Source organism: Hemiscyllium ocellatum, chromosome 22 (assembly GCF_020745735.1).
Source record: "Hemiscyllium ocellatum isolate sHemOce1 chromosome 22, sHemOce1.pat.X.cur, whole genome shotgun sequence".
Classification (NCBI taxonomy): Eukaryota; Metazoa; Chordata; class Chondrichthyes; order Orectolobiformes; family Hemiscylliidae; genus Hemiscyllium; species Hemiscyllium ocellatum.
The window spans coordinates 14,400,174-14,413,372 of record NC_083422.1 but is presented as its reverse complement, the minus strand read 5'-3'; the positions used below and the strand labels follow the sequence as shown (position 1 = coordinate 14,413,372).

General features: G+C 38.4%; 1 protein-coding gene across 4 annotated transcripts in view; it reads left to right on the top strand.

Annotated features, from left to right (window-relative positions):
• sgms1b (sphingomyelin synthase 1b) overlaps nucleotides 1–13,199 on the top strand; it is a 179,539-nt gene that overhangs the window by 106,835 nt on the left and 59,505 nt on the right. For all 4 annotated transcript variants that reach the window (XM_060842342.1, XM_060842341.1, XM_060842343.1 and 1 more), the window contains exon 2: nucleotides 327–418. The gene's annotated coding sequence lies outside the window, so the exon portion shown is untranslated. The remainder of the gene's footprint in view (nucleotides 1–326; nucleotides 419–13,199) is intronic.

Here is a 13,199-nt window from a genome sequence, read left to right as displayed (position 1 = left end):
ACTAAGAGGATTATTTGTTGATATCATCTTCTATACTATGAATTCAGTACCTATTTAACACTCAACAACAGTAGAACTTTCAATGGTTAACTTCAAGATATCTTTGAATATCAATAAATGAGGGGGAATGGAAATACTTGGTTTGCATGGGTAGTGCTTCAGGTTATTTCAGTGCCTACGTTGGGGCAGGTTGAATATTTGAAGAAAACCAGGAGTTGAAATAAAAAAGGAAACCTGTTTTTCAATGCGTACTGTGATCTGGGTTAATTGAGAGCATACCTCTGAATTGATCATGAAACTAATTTGTGTTTTTAATTTTATTTCAGGTTAGCCAATACTTTTGCTGGATTCAAGTTGCACTTCGTGAATGAAACTTTTCTACAATGCTACTAAGCTGTAATTGCATACACTGCCACAGGTATGAATAACAATTATGTTCTGTGTCGTTTAAAAGAAAAAAAAGGTTTGTTGTATCTCAGAAATGAGCTTGAAGTTTGTGGTCATTGACAAGAAATGCATACCACTTGCAGGTGACCTTCATGCCTGAAAGCGAAGGTTAAACAGCCTTTAAAGCATTGATTTATTCTCTTAATTGTACCTCTGCAATGGCCTGAAAGGCTACAAATGCATGTTTTTTTCATGAGATGTGAACATCACCTTTAAAGATAAAGAAAAGCAAATTGTCTGAGAACTTGCTGTCAGTTGCCCCCAAAAAATGTTTTCAGCAGAGATGAAAGTGGATTGTTAATGTTATTACATTAGTAATCTAGAGGCCAGGCTAATTATTTGGAGAAATGGGTTCAAAACCTACCACAGCAGCTGATATAATTTAAAGTTTTTTTTAAAAAATTGGAATGTACAATTAATCTCTATTGGCCTTCATTTCTGATGAAGGGCTCATGCCTAAAATGTTGACTCTCCTGTTCTTGGATGCTATCTGCTCTGCTGTGCTTTTTCCAGCATTATGCTTTTCCATCTAGCACACTGATCATCAATTGTAAAAGGTTGTCTGATTTCCTAGTGTCCTTTTGGAGAAGGAAATATTTCATCCTTGTCTGGTCTACATGTGATTTCAGACCAACAGCAATGTAGTTGACTTTTAATTGCCTTTCGATAACCCTAGCAAGTTATTCAATTTGCAGGCAATTTATTAATAGGCAATAATTGCTGACCTTCCCTGTGGTGTCCACGTATCATGAAAGAGCAGAGAGTAAAAAATCCTTTGCAATGTTAACGTATATTTCTGCTTGGCCATTCTTGCCTCCATTTCATCATTTGTAGTTCCTCTTAACCATTGTGCACATCGCTTCTGAGCTTCCATCTTCAATTCACTTTGCTTTGTCACCTCACTTTTGCATTTTCAAAACTTCAAGTATGTCTCGCAGCCTTTTCACTCACTATGCAGCCTCATCCTTCTGGTTTTTTATTACTTTTTATTCTTTTTCCACCCTGCTCAACACCTACAGTTTTGCTGTCCTTATGGTCAGTGCTTTGAGATGTATCCCTGCATGCAAAGAATGTCATAGAAATCTCAGCAACCATCATTAGTAATCAGGAGTTTCCACTGTCTTTCTCAAGTACAGTTGATAAAAACCCAAAGAGGATAGAGTAGGAGATTGGGAGAATCCTAGGGCCATTGCATGTATAGAGGAACCTCAATTATCCGAACGACATGGGCAAGGAGTGATTTGTCAGAGAACCAAATGTTTGAATAATCGAATGCCAGATAACACAGTTTAGCTAAACATCGGAACCTTGTGATCTTCCCAGATAATCTGAAACTCAGATAATCGAGGTTCCTCTTTTGTTACGGTTTTGCACCAGAGTCAGCTTTTTGAGTTAAATGTTCTTGTGGTTAGTATAAAATGTTTTATTTATCCTCATCTTATTAATCAATGTCTGTGATAATTGTTCCCACTTACTTCCCATAAAGATATTGCACGTGCTTGAATGATTTCTAGTGTTAAAAATTTTCAGTTGCCAAAGTAATTTATTTTTTATTCAAAACTCTTATTTTTCTGGTGAGGTACTAAGCTATCCTGTCTTGTTTTCCCAAGTTTCTTAACTTGAAGTTTATCTCCCTCAGCCCAACAAGTTTGTTTGCTTGTGTTGCAAGAAATGTCTAGAGGCATCAGTTTCAAAATTAGTCATGTACGGATCATATGACAGTGTGGCAGTTTCTTTACACTGGCCTTTTCCTGAGAACTGGAGATCAGTAAAAGTAGAGCTTTCTGCCTTGTTGAATTTTTTTTGAGAATTTCCTGTAGATCTTTCCTGCTCCCAGAAAATACTGTCAGTAAAATTTATAATTGTATGGTATCTCATTGTGTAGCAATATTTTGGGCTTTTTCTGCATTACGTGGACAATTGTTAAAATGAATGGCAGAGTATGGGGATTCGCAGTCAGATGTTCACTTGAATCCTCTTTATTTGCATCATGGCAATATTTGTGCAATATTTACTTGAGAATTACATTATATGAGGCTACTGGAAACAATACAGCTTAAATTGTTTCTGTAGTATTTTCTGTATTGATAATATATTTGTATCTTCTGAAATTTTTGTTAGACTTGCTAAACGTCCATCAGGGCAAAAACATGACAATTACCTGTCTGACACATTTTCCGTTAGCACAACTTCCTTGTTCTTACTGACCTCTACTGGTGTCCTGTCTCAGACAAATTACATTTTCAAATCTTTAAGTTTTACTGTCATCCCTTCCATACTATTTCCTCCATATTTTCCAGGAACAATCCTCGACCCCATAATTTATTCCTCCGGTTCGAACACATTTTCCACCATTTGTCAGATCATTTTGGTTGTGGGTATTTTAGACATTTCAGTTGTACTCTGGTTTCTCTTAGAAAACGCCTGTGTTGTTCACCACTTTAAAACTTCCAATTAACATTCGGTCCCCCAGTCTTAATTTCACATTCCCTTTTCCTGCTTTAGTTCTCCTGGAAATGTTATTGAAATGCCTTGTGTGTTAGCATTGCTTTTTAAACAGAAGTATTGCTGTGTTTGTAGTACAGTTTTCTCATGAGAATGTTTCTTATTCACAATGACAGAAGAATTTTCTGTTCAGGCTTCTTTAATAATGAAAAAAATTGCTTGAGTTAGAAATCTCAAGTTTCATCTATTCTTTTATTCCTAACCAATGGTAGGAAAGGAAATTAACTGTCCATTCCTCCTCTTGCTAGGTTATCTGAGAGGCTAATTAAGCCAATCAATTGTAGTGACCCACTACAGAGAAGTGAAAAAGGAATGAAACCATGCATGTCACCAAACATCAAACAAGGCATTTGGACCTCCAGTCGAACCTGCAAACCTGTTTGTAAAGCCAGAGCAGTTGCACAGATTATTTGGACTTGACTGAACCATACCATGTAACCAGTATCCAGTGTGCCTTTCTCACCATCCTTGTTTTACTGACACAACAAACATGGCAGCGCACAGCACAGTCGTATATTTTTGGGAAGGGGTTGTGCTGGCAATCAGTATTCACACCCACGAAGTCTCATGGCATCCAGTCAAATGTGGGCAAGGCAGATTGCAATGGATTACCACCTCCTGGCTCTCCTCAGTTGGTGAATCCAAATTGCTGCATACTACTTGCCACTTGGAAGAAGTATTGTATGCACCAGGAATACAAAACCCGACCTTGGGTGCTTCTGTCAAACCACGATTGGCAGAATTGGCCAATTGGACTCCACAAGTCTGAGTCAAAAAGTGTGGTGCTAGAAAAGCACAGGAGGTCAGGCAACATCCAAGGAACAGGAATGTGAAGGGGGAAGGGACTGAGAGATAAATGGGGGAGGTGGGGAAGATAGGTGGCACGGTGATGGATGGATGTAGGTTGGTAGTAATTGTGATAGGTCGGTGGAGGTGAGGAGTGGAGCGATAGGTAGGAAGGAAGATCGACCTTCCTACCCACCTATTGCTCCACCCTCCCCACCGACCTGTCACAGTTACCTCCCACTTATCATCATTCCACCTACACCCCCCCCACCACCCCACCCCCCTGTTTATCACTGTCCCCCTCCACATCCCTAATGAAGAGCTCATGCCCGGAATGTCAACTCTTCTGCTCCTCAGATGCTGCCTGACCTTCTGTGCTTTTCCAACATGTTTTGATTCCTACTGTCCAGTATCTGCACTCCTCATTTTCTCCAAGTCCAAAAGTCTATTAGGCTGGGGCTGTGGCAGGCAGTGAGGGTTGCAAGTAAGGTCTCCCCCTCACCCGTCTACACTATACAGATGCATCTGACTGTAACTGGTTGGTAGAAGTATGACTGTATACAGGTCTAGTGGAGATTAAATCCTACCTTCATTGTGCAAAGACCATTATTCATGTTCTGTGATATCAGCACTGCTAAATAGAGCTAGTGACTTGACTTTAAGATGCCGTGAGCTAGTGGGGGTTTTAATTGCTCCACCACTGGTACATCCTCAAATGGGGCTTCGTGTGAAATTTTCTTTAATTATGCTCCCCTGAAATACTTTGGGTTGATTTTACGATGGTAATCTTGCTACATCAAAAGAATTTGGTGTTTCCATCCTTTTGTTGTTCTGGTATGTAGTGAAATTCTTGCTTCATACCCTGAGGTTAAAAATGATCAGCTTTGGTTTAGGTCTTTAGATGATAACATTGTGCTATATAGGTCAACAGACTTGTGTAATAAGTAACACTTTATATTTAATAATAAACATTCTGGATGTAAGTTTGCTCACTGGGCTGGAAGGTTCGTTTTTAGATGTTTTGTTACCATACTGGGTAACCCAAGGAAACCTAAACACACATAAAAAGTGGGCCAAACCACCAGTGCTTCACTGGAGGCTCATTGCTTCCCTTTTGCTACTAGTAGACATGCTGAATTTACATTTGCAGATTTAAGTGTCAGTATCTTGTAGATGCGGTAGCTGCTTTGTGGCTCAGTGTTTCAATACTGTAACGACTGTAAAACTGGTACCGTCTTCCAGGAGTATTTGTACAACTCTACTGTGAAGTTTAACAAATTTATTACAGGAGTTAAGCTTTATGCTCTGAAAGTTGTTCCTAAGGAGAATTGAAATGCAGTTTTCAACTTTATCCTGGCTGGGCACAGTAAATAGAAACTTGGAAAAGAAAAAGGAACAGGAGTAGGCCATTCATCCCATTGATCTTACCCCACCATTCAGCATGATCACTATACATCCAGCTCAGTACCGTGCTACTGTTTTCTCCTTACCCTCTTTGGCACCTTTAAACCTCGTGAAATGTTTCTTTTCTAAAATATATTTAGTGACTTGGCCTCCACAACCTTCTGTAGCACAGTGTTTCACAGGTCTCCAAGTCTGCAATTCCTAATGCATTCTTGGAAATTATAAGTCTGCCTTTTGTGCTAAAGTTTTTAAATTAGCAATAAAATTATCCAAAACATAGTTGCATAATGTAAATAACAGTGCTAAGTTGATGCTTAACTCTCCTCACATCAAGAAGAGAAACTGCAGCAAAGTTTAGTGGTAGGACATTGTGCCATAAAATACTTTTAACACTTCCTGCCACTTTCAACACTTCCAGACACTACTGAAATGTCATTTAGTATGAAAGAGGAAGAAGTGAGAAGCTGAAATATTTTCTTGTATTGCTAAATGTATGTTACCCTGTCCAATTTTGCGATCAGAACAAACCATAGAGCATTGTACTGATGCATTTGCTTCTGTAAATAGTTTAAATCCCTTAAGTGTGCAATTATTTCTTTCTAGAGAGAAAGTACCCTGCTAAATTTGAGATATCGGACTTATTTCTTTAAAGAATCTTTAAAATATGTCATGTGTTTCTCATGGGAAGCAATGGATGGCATGCGGATTCTTTGAAAAAAGCTTACTTAGAATGATAGGCTGCATTGTCGTCCCGTATCCCCCTCAGATGAAGCAAAACGCTCGAGACGCAGTATAGTTTTACCTCCATCTTTATTCTGGGCTCTGGTGGGAGAGAGAACGATCATCCATGTGCGCAGGGATTTGAGTTTTCGGTCTTCCCTGAACAACCGTTTCTTGATGAACCTATATAGTCATTTTACAGGGAGGAGCATCGATAAAACAACGTGTATATTAATTGGGTGACCATTACAATCAGCGAGTGTCAGTAGTAGAGATTAAGCCTTTTACTGTTATACAAAGAATGTTCTTAACCTTGTTAACTGGATTCATATAATGGATACTTTTCCCCTTGTGAACCGATCTTACATACTGAACAGTATTGTTAAAATGGCTCTACATAATGACTGCTTTTCCACCTTGTTAACCCATTAACCTTGCCTCCAGTACCCCATTGTTAACTGTATGTTCTTATCTGTTCTGAGTCATGCTCAACTGAATCTCTTCACAAAACTCAGAACTTAACTCTTTCCCTACTTGCTTGTACCCTACACATTCTCAGAATGAGGCTTTTTAAAGGCATGTTGGAACATGACCTAGAAAGGCTGAATGTTCTTTTGACTAAGGTAAAATTGTTGAGAAAAATGGCAATCGTGGGTCAGTTAAAACCAGGCAAGCTTAAGTACTCAGAGTTAAAGGAGTGCAGGTTATCTTAAAGAGTTGTGAAGGATTGTGAAAGATTGTGAAGCTGAAGGAGTTTACAAAAATAAAGAGCAAAACCATGGATGAATTTGACCCAATGATAGTGTAGATCATTTGAGTCAAAGGGTGATCTGTGAGCAGGATATAGTTCAGTTTAAGACACAGTTCAACAGCAAGATTTTGAATAAACTCAGGCTTGCAGAGGTCAGATTAGAATAGAGGCTGGCCAGCGGATGTTAGAATAGTCAAATCTGTGTTAATTCAATCCTGGAACTCTGGCCTAAATAACACTATAGGAGTACCTACAGCCGATGGACTGCAGCAATTCAAGAAAGCAGCTCACTCCACCTTGTCAAGGGCCCAGCTGGTGATATCCACATCTCGTGAATGAAAAAATACTCTAAAGATTTCATGTTGAAATTCTTTAAGATCACTATTTTAATCGCTGAATAGATCATCCCTTTGGCCTGGTGTGTGTGTGTTATGGACCTGACCAAACCCCCTCAAAGTACATTAAGAAGGTAGCCTAAACACACACACTTTCTGATCGAAAGATAACTGTTGTATTTCAGCTGCAATTCCATTGATCAAACTGCCAGTCTTGAAGCAAAGCACACTTTATTCATGCACTGTCGTTAAAAGAAATCAAAAGAAAGAATTGGAATAACTTAACTCTGTTGTAAAACTTAACAAGATAGGTTGTTTTTAACTCCTAAACAATAACTCTTCCAATACAGTAATAGCCCATAAACTCACCCTTGGCAAAGGCAAATTCAATAAAATAGATCGTGACTAGTAGCAGGAAGACAACCCTGTGTTTTTAGTTCTGAGAGAAAAAGCAGCATCCACATCCAGTTTCAGGACCCTAGCAGCAGCAACTGCTAATGAAAGCTAAAACCAAAAATCCTGGTTTTGTGGGAACTTGACCCCACCCATTCAGGCTGCTTTTATTTTTCCAATTTAAAAAAAATTGCCCAAGGTGTCTCAAGCTGCTTACTTTAATGGCTTTGATATAGACTGCTTGGTACCTCTATCATTTCTTCTTAAAAGAAAACAAAGACAAAATGCACTTGTTAAAGCCATATTGTCATCACATTAATTGACTCATTCACAGGTTGTGGGTGTTACTCAGCATTTATTGCCCATTCCTTGCTGCATTTGAGAAGGTGGTTAGCTGTCTTGAACTATGAATGTGCTTGCATTTTTGGTAAACTAATGAAAGCAAGGTGTAAAGTTCAACAGTTGGTAAGTTTTGGACGCAAATATGCATTCTGACCTGAATAGTCACAGTTAATTAGAGGAAATGTGCTGACCAATATAGCTCAGAAGTAATCAATGGCACAGGATTCAGATTTGAGTAAATCGAAACAAATTTGTGTATTGTAATATATTCCAGATGATATGCAGCTAAAGTTTTGTTTTTCTCCGAACTGAAACCCTTTATTCAAACTATCTCAACTTCGGCAGTGTTTTTTGTAACTTTCCAAACCAGATGTGACAATTCTCCACATCATGCCATGTTGTCTGAGCAGAAATTGATTATTTTTAAAATGTTCCAATGAGTTGCTATTTACCCATTATTTGTTGGCTTATGATTAACTTGTGTTTGTCGCTGCTCATTATTTGTACATGTTTAAGCGTCCCTGCTTCTGAACCTTGCCATTTTAAAAATTTAAAAAAAACCTCTCACTTCTGATTCTGATCTGCTGAGAATTGATTTAACTTGGATTGTTTTTGGAGCTCACAAGTCTAAAACCTGGTCGGCCTGGCAATTCTTTTCATACTTTCTAGATATTTTCTATTTTTAAAAAAAGTGCTCTGCACAGTGTATGAAATGACGCCAGTGCTTATTTGCTTGTAAAGTACTTTGGAATACTTCTGGGCGGCACGGTGGCACAGTGGTTAGCACTGCTGCCTCACAGCGCCAGAGACCCGGGTTCAATTCCCGCCTCAGGAGTTTGCACGTTCTTGCCGTGTCTGCATGGGTTTCCTCCGGGTGCTCCGGTTTCCTCCCACATTCCAAAGATGTGCGGGTCAGGTGAATTGGCCATGCTAACTTGTCCGTAGTGTTAGGTAGGGGGTAAATGTAGGGATATGGATGGGTTACACTTCGGCGGGTCGGTGTGGACTTGTTGGGCCGAAGGGCCTGTTTCCACACTGTAAGTAATCTAATCTAATCTAATATCCTGAAATTGTGAATGTTGTTCCATAACTGAAAGTTGTGTTTTCTGATATTGCAATTTTTTCCCCTACACTGATTATGCATTTTACTAGCTAGATATTGTACATACCATGCAAATTCAATTAGTAATAAAAATTGTTGTTTAGTTCCAGTGTGTTACATTTCTTCATGTTAAATATAATTTAGAATTTCTTTCTATTGATCCTTTTTCACTTACTTTCTTAACTGGGAAATAGGACAGCTTGTTCAATCCTTTCTATTGACTGCTTAGGTCTTTCTACTTTTTTAAGATCACTCTAAATTATAGTGCACAATAGACTTTGATATATAGCTGGATGACACCAAATTTGTGTTTAAGTTAATGAGTATTATTTGTTTTGTATTGACAAGGCAATTGTAACGGTTTTCAAAGAATCTAAGTGAAAACTAAAAAAGATAGGAAAAGCTTTAAAATGTAAGTCAATTTATGATTCGATTAATTCTTCTCAAAAGCAGTTCCTTTTAATGTTGGGTGACAGGGAAAATGCTTTTACCTACACAATCATTTGGAGCCCAGGGCTTAGTTTGAAAATTTCATTTGACTGCAAGTATAAATGGACTGTGTGCATCTGAAACAGATCACGGCCAGATTGTCACATTGCCTGTGAACTGTCGTATCTCAGAAAAAAAAATTATTATGTGACAATTAGGTTGCAAAGGACTCCCATACTCAAATGCCTTCTGAGAGATTGTGCGTGGAACAGGTGCTTCATTTGGTAGACAGTTTTTTTTAACTCTGTTCTTGTGCTAGTACAGCATTCTCACTATTTTTAAGTGTGAGAAATTGCAAAGGTGTGTGGCACAGCAATAAAAATAGTGGCTTTCAACTTTTAAGTAATTTGAATCAATAAAAATTCTGATATGACTTTTCTTTGGAATTTATTTAAACCTAATGCATCTGAACTCCTAAACTACCTCTGAGCAATTCTGTGGGAATTCTAATTATATTTAATGTTTTATGTGGAATTCACAACATTCCAAACACTTTTATTCTATATTATAAATATTTTACATGAATTTAATCAAAATGCAAAAATCAAACAGTGCAAGTTGATATTTTCACATTAGAGATGTTGAAAATTAAATTAGAAAAATGTAATCTCATACTTTATGAAAATGGAATGTGCTACATATGTCATATAGTTCTCAATACACCTGTTTAAAAGTTTCAGAACTTGAAGGGAGGGAACGGGTAAGCTCAAGTGGTTCAGATGATCCAACAAGTTGGACCAGAGGGCCTGTTTCCTGGGAGGGTTCATAGGGGCTCACTCTGACTGAATAAGTTTGAGTTAAAGACTAAAGTGGAAAAGTTTTTACAGTAACAAATAATTTTGGAATTGATTTTGGCAATGAGGATGAATAAACTTTTTTGTGCATGTTATTTGAGCTAATATTTTCGCAGAGATGCGAACAAGAGAAAGCAGTGATGAAGGTGGAGAATCTTGAATTTTTGTAGATTGCAGGAATAAGTAGATGTCAGTTCACAGGCAAGTACAAGGGCAATATCTCAACTATTAATTTTGGTAATACAGAGAAATGGGAAGGGATGAAGATTTTAAGAACAATCCTCCTTTGTTCATTTCAGCTTTGTCTGACTTGGGTAAGCCAGTCCATTTAGAACAATGGAACCATAGAAATGATATAGCCCATCTTGTCCATGTACACTTGAAGAGAGACAGATGCCCTTTCTAATCCCATGTTCCTGCACATGGCCCAATGCCCTGCGGTTTACAGCCCTTTAAGGTGCAGGTCCAGCTACTTTTAAAGAGTTTAGTGTTTCTGCCTTCACCACCAACGCAGCAAATTCCAGACACTGACAACCATCTGCATTTCTTTTTTTTTAGAAAAAGGCGGGTTTCTTCATGTCCCCTCTAATCTTTCTGCCACTTAGCTTGTATCTATGACCTCTGCTTATGAACTCTCTGCCAAGGAAAGAGGTTCCTCATGTCTACTCTATCTCTAACCTTCTCAATTTTGTAAACCTCAATCAAGACCCCCCATAGCCTTCGCTGTTCCAAAGGAAACAACCCCAACCTGTCCAATCTCTCCTCATAGCTGCAATTCTCCAGCTCTGGCAGCATCCTAGTAAATCTTTTCTGCAATCTCTCCAGAGCAATTATATTCTTCCTATATTGTGGCGACCAGAAATGTACACAATACTCCAGCTGTAGTCTTACCAGTGTCTTAGACAGATTCATCATTGCATCCTTACTTTTGTATTCCCCACCTCTGCCAATGAAGGAAACATTCTTTACAACTTTATCTGCATGTATTGCCACCTTTAGGGACTTGTGCATTTGCCTGCCAAGATATCTCACTTCATCTACTTCTCTCTGCATGTTACCACTTATTGTGTATTCCCATTTACTGTGTGACCTCCAGTAACACGTTAGTTCATACATGTTCACGTTGAGCTGGATCTGCCCATTCCTCCAACCCATGTGTATCGTTTTGGAGCTTAGAGCTATCCTTTAGGCTATTTCCTACACAACCAATATTTGTATAATCTGCAAATTACCCATTTGTTTCCCCTGATGTTCAGGTTCAAATCATTAAAGTATAAAACAGAATGGACCCCAACACTGAGCCCTGTGGGATACCACTTGAAATGGCTTTTCATTCACAAGGGCAGTCATCACTTGTTACTAAACCAACTTTGGGATTTTCTTTGACACATTTATCCTGTATCCCATGAGCTTTTACTTTTTTTGACTAGTCTGTCACAAGGACTTGTCAAGTACCTTACTAAAATCCATGCAGATAAAAATCCACTGCACTACCCTAATTGATCCTCTTTGTCACTTGTTAAAAGACTTGAATCAAATTTGTCAGGCATGGCCTTCCCTTAATGAAGCCATACTGACTGTTCCATGCCTTTCTAAGTGACAAAAATCTCAACACCAGGTTATAGTCCAACAGGTTCAATTGGAAGCACACTAGCTTTTGGAGCGACGCTCCTTCAGGTGATAGTGGAGGGCTCGATCATAACACCTTCTAACCATTTGCCTGCTACTGACTTAAGACTAACTGGCTTTTAATTTTTTGGCATTTCCTTTGTACCCTCTTTTAAACAACAGAACTACGTTTACCTTCCTCTAGTCCTCTGACACCTCACCTGCTATTTCCTCCCTGATCACCTTTGGCATGCTAGGGAACAGTCCATCTGGTCCTGGTGACTTATCCATGTTTAACGATTTCAACTTCTCTACCACTTTCCCTCCCATTACAAGTATTTTGTTAAATATTCACACACCTCTTACATTCAGATTTCCTCTTGGGTTACTGTAACAATATCATGCTTTGTTTTGTGAATGCAGAGACAAAACACTCATTTAAAATTCATTCCTTATCCTGTGCTTCTACGCACACTTTCCCTTCTTCATCTCTGATTGCTTCCACCTTTTCCTTAACTGTCCTTTTGCTCTTTATATGCTGATAAAACATTTTTGGGTTTTCCTTCATGTTGCTTGCTAGTACTTTTTTCCATGCCATGTCTTGAGAGTTCCCGATTTCAATTTCTTTACGTGATCCCTGTACCTTTTATATTCTGGGCTATCTGCATTGTTGAGTTTCTTTTGTGGCTATCATAAGTTTGCATTTTTTTGTTTAATCTTCCTCTGTATATCTCTAGACAAGCATGGGAACCTAGATTCGGCAGTACCATTTGTATTTTTGGAGGAGAAATGTCTGCTTTGTGCCCTTTTTAAAAAAAAAAACTAACTTTTTAGTGTCTCCCACTGATTTATTAAGGATTTATCCTTTAGCTGTCCAATGCAATCAACTGTCCAATGCAAACTAAACTGTAATTTCCTGAGAGTTATCTCATACTTTGAATATGATGGGTGCAAAGAGAGCAGTCTGGGCAAGAAGCATCTTTGTTTTCTTCTTTCAAGACGACAGGAGAACAGGATAAATACTAGTTTCAGCCCTAGTTTCTGCTTGCCATGAGGATCATAGCAAAGAAAGTTGTAGTCATTTCTGTGCTGCAAGGAAATGAAAGGGAGTCTTTCTTTGCTCGAAATGAGACCATAAACGAAATCACAGTCAAACCGAAATGAAAGAAACAGCTTTTTAGGTGTCCTGCCAATCCATTGACTTTGGTTTGTTAGGGCTTATTGATGCCATACATAGTCAAATACTGCCTTGGTGTGAAGGCTGTCTCATTTGGATTTGCAGATGCCAGTGTTGGACTGGAGTATATAAAGTTAAAAATCATGCAACACCAGGTTATAGTCCAACAGGTTTATTTGGAAGCACTAGCTTTCAAAGCAGTTGTCCTTCATGTGGTTGTGGAGAATAGAATTGGAAGACACAGAAGTTATACCAAAAGTTTACAGTGTGATATAACTGAAATTATTTATTGAAAAAGACCTGAATTATTTAAGTGTCTCATCCTGGAGAATGACCATGTTGGTTT